The sequence below is a fragment of the Pinus tabuliformis genome, chromosome 8, assembly GCF_031772625.1.
Source record: "Pinus tabuliformis cultivar Carrire ecotype Pingquan chromosome 8, CPIR1, whole genome shotgun sequence".
In the NCBI taxonomy this organism is placed as follows: domain Eukaryota; kingdom Viridiplantae; phylum Streptophyta; class Pinopsida; order Pinales; family Pinaceae; genus Pinus; species Pinus tabuliformis.
The window spans coordinates 387,425,092-387,429,273 of record NC_142294.1 but is presented as its reverse complement, the minus strand read 5'-3'; positions in this window follow the sequence as shown (position 1 = coordinate 387,429,273).

The following is a 4,182-nucleotide window of genomic DNA, read 5'->3' as shown; positions in this document are numbered from 1 at the left end:
ATAAGGGGCTACAATGACAATAATAATAAGGGAATACACTAGTATTATAGGGACCTAACATGCCCCTCTCCTTCAAAAAAGTGTTGTCCTCAATGCTTGAGTAGTTCTGGATGCTTCTGTATAAAATTCTCATCCTCCCATGTGGAATCTTCAGTGAGTAAGTTCTTTCACTTGATGAGATACTCTGAAATTGATCAATTTCGTAGTTGTCAAGTTCTTGTTTTAGTGACTGCTTTAGGTTCCAATATGATTTTCCCTTCCTCATCGAGTTCTCGAAATATTGTTTGAACTAGGATCTTGTCACCTATAACCTTCTTTAAGCATGAAACATGGAAAACTGGGTGCACTCGAGAAGATGCACGAAGTTCCAATTTGTATGCCATAGTACCAATCTTTTGCAACACCTTGTACGGACCATAATACTTTGGTGATAATTTATTATCCTTCTTATCTTGCTTGAGGGACATTTGTTTATATGGTTGTAGCCGTAGGAATACCCAGTCACCTATATCAAAACTTATTTTGCTACCATGTTGATCTGCCTGTTGTTTCATTCTATTCTGCGCCACAGTTAGGTTATCCTTGAAGAGTTGGAGAACTTTTGTTGATGATCGATGTGATCATCCACTGCTTGAACCCTAGAATTTTCTCTTAAATATGATGTGATGAACGGTGGATAATATCCATAAAGTGCCATAAATGGGGTCATTTTCGCTGCAGTATGGAAGGAAGTGTTATATCACCATTTAGCTAGAGGCAACCATTTGACCCATTGTGTTTTCTTATCAGATACAAAGAAACGAAGATATCCTTCCAAACATTTGTTCACTATCTCAGTTTTCCCATCAGATTGAGGATGATAAGATGAGCTATGAGCTAACTAAGTACCTAGACAAGAAAATAATTTTGTCCAAAAATTTCCAGTGAAAATAGGATCTATGTCGCTTACAATAATCTTTAGGTTTCCAAGTAGATTTTGAATTGTTTCCATAAATGCAGTAGAAATTGTGCTAGCTTTAAATGGATGAGATAATGCACAAAAGTGTGCATACTAGTAAGTCTATCAATTACCACCATGATGACACTCTTTCCTTTGGACTTGGGTAAACCTGTGATAAAATCCAATGAAACCTCCTCCTAACGTTGACGTGCAATGGATAAAAGTTGTAATATACTTGGGGTCTTAATTGTCTCAACTTTATTTTGTTGGAAAACCAAACATTCTGCCACACACTTTGAATATCATATTTAAGGTCATCCCAAAAAAAAATCGTTCTTTACCCTGTGGTAAGTTTTTAAAAATCCTGAATGCCCTCCTAAGGGACAAGTGTGCAATTCCAGAAGAATCTTTTGTTTGAGTTGGGAATTCTTACAGAGGTATAAGTGATCTTTATACCATAACAAATCGTTTTTCCAGCTAAATGTATTAGATGTACTAGGATCTTGCTGCAAATTTTAAATATGTTTCCACACTTCTTCGTCATTCTTCCATTCATCCCTTGCTTCGTTTATCCAATTTGGTTGGATAGTAGAAATGGCACAAAGAAATGCTTCCACATCCTCATCCTTTCTTGAGAGTGCATATGCAACAACATTTTTCTTCCCTTTTTTATAGATGATTTCAGAGTCATAACCCAACATCTTTGTGACCCATTTTCGCTACTCTTCTGAAGATAATCTTTGTTCTAAAAAGTATTTAGTACTATCATGATCCATATTTACCTCGAAGTGTCTTCCCATTAGGTAAGGTCACCATTTCTTAAGTGCATGTAGTATTGACAACATTTCCTTCTCATAAATATCTTTGTGTAAATACTTTCCTTTGATTGGACGAATTTAAAAATCAATGGGTCTTTCTTCTTGCATTAAAATAGCTCTAATTCCATTTCCTGAGGCATCACATTCCACAATAAATGTTTTTGTGAAGTCTGGCATAGCTAAGACCAGTGCTTGGCACATTTCCTCTTTAAGATGTTCAAAGGATTTTGTTGCTTCTAGAGTCCAGGAAAATGCATCTTTCTTCAGTAATGTTGTTAGAGGTGTTGATATTCTCCCATAATTCTTAACAAACTTGTGGTAATACCCTGTCAACCCGAGAAATTCTCGCAGATTCTTTATGTATGTGGGGATTTTCCATTCCTTAATAGATTTAATTTTGCTAGGGTCTACCTTAACACCTTCATGAGATACAATATGACCCAAATATTCCACCTCTTATACTCCAAAGAAACATTTGGAGGTTTTTGCATATAATTGTTTCTCCTCCAATAGTTTGAGCACTCTATCAACATGTTGAACATGATCCTTCCAAGACTTGATGTAGATTAGTATATCATCAAAAAATACTAACAAAGTTTTTCTAAGGAAGGGTTTGAAAATGGAATTCATCAAACCTTGAAATGTAGAAGGTTCATAATGACCCTCATGAGTTCTAAATGTTTTTTTCAGAATGTCTTCAGTCTTCATTCTGATTTAATGATATCTTGAATGAAGGTCCAACTTGGTGATGTAAATTTCTCCATGCAATTCATCCAATAATTCATCAATGACAAGAATGGGAAATCTATCTTTAATAGTGAGCTTGTTGAGCTCCCTATAATCCGGACACATCCTCCATGATCCATCCTTCTTGTGCACCAATACTACTAGAGCAGAGAAAGAACTTTGACTAGGCTAAATTATACCAGCCTCTAGCATTTCTACAACCATATGTTAAATTTCACTCTTTTGGGCATAAGGATATCTGTAAGGCTTTATGTTTGGAGGAACACTTTCTGGAATCAAATGAATAGCATGATCATGATCATGAATGGGTGGGAGGCCTTTGGTGGTCTCAAATACCTTGGAATGGTTGTCCAAGACTTTTTGGAGATCTGGAGAAATAGATGATTTCGATGTGGGAACCTCTAGAGAACATAATTGTGCAATTACACCACATTGTTCTTTCTTTAGAAGCTTTGTCATGTCGTTAGAGCTGATTATCTTTCCTAGTTTCCCTATGATACCCCTTAATTCAACTTGCTTTCCTTCTGAATGAAAAAATAAATAAATAAATAAATAAAATAAAATAAATCTTGAAAATTAAAATCTATCGTACCCAAAGATTGTAGCCGTTGGACTCCTAGTACAACATCAGCACCACCCATTGGAATGGAAAGCATTGGAATACTCAACACATATTCTCCCATGGATATCTTGATATTATGGCACTTTCCAGAGCAATTTATGCTTCCTCCATTTGTAACCACAACTTGACACTCTGGTGCTGGATATAGGAAGAAATTCAATTCCTTCGCTATCTTACAATGAATAAAATTATGGGTACTGCCCAAATCAATCAACACTATTACCTTTTTCTTCTTAATATGTCCTTCTATCTTGATAGTTTGAGGAGTGGCAATTCTGGTCAATGCATTACAAGATATGGTTGGATTCATTTCTTCTTTCTCTAGGGTTTTTTCCTGGTCTGTATCCTCTTCCTTTGATGTTTCTTGTTCCTTTTCTTCTTCCTCTTCATAATCTATGTAAAATAATTTCTTCTTAGCACACTTATGACCATTAGTGTATTTTCTATCACAAGTGTAACAAATCCCTTTTTCTCTTTTTTCTTCCAATTGTTGTGCTATCAATATTGTAGGCTGTGGAAGGCTAGGGACAACAACACTTCCATCTTTATAGTTGTGATTGGTACACTTCCTTGTTGCCATAATTTTGCTTTCAATTTTTCTTGCCAACCTGAATGCATTCTCCAATGAATCAAGTTCCCAAAGGTGAACCTCATGTTGGATGTTATCCTTTAAAGTCTCTATGAACACATCAATCATATGCTCCTCTGGAATATCTTTGAGCCTTATATTCAATTTTTGGAAGTCCTCAATGAGCTCCACCATTGAACCCTTTTGTTTGAGATTTGTCAATTGGCTAAAAAAGGTGTTGTTTTTTGTATCCTCATGATGTGCTATCATTTCTTCTATAAAAATTTCCTAAGTGACAATCTGTTTACAAGAGAAAATCCATCTATACCATACAAATTGATTGGGTACCAAATATAAAGTCGCAATGTGTACCTTTTGTGTGTTTTTCACATTATGGAGATCGAAATATTGCTCCATCTGTAGTATACATGTTACGGGATCCTTGCCATCAAACTTCCTCATATCGATATTTGGAACATGGTGGGTC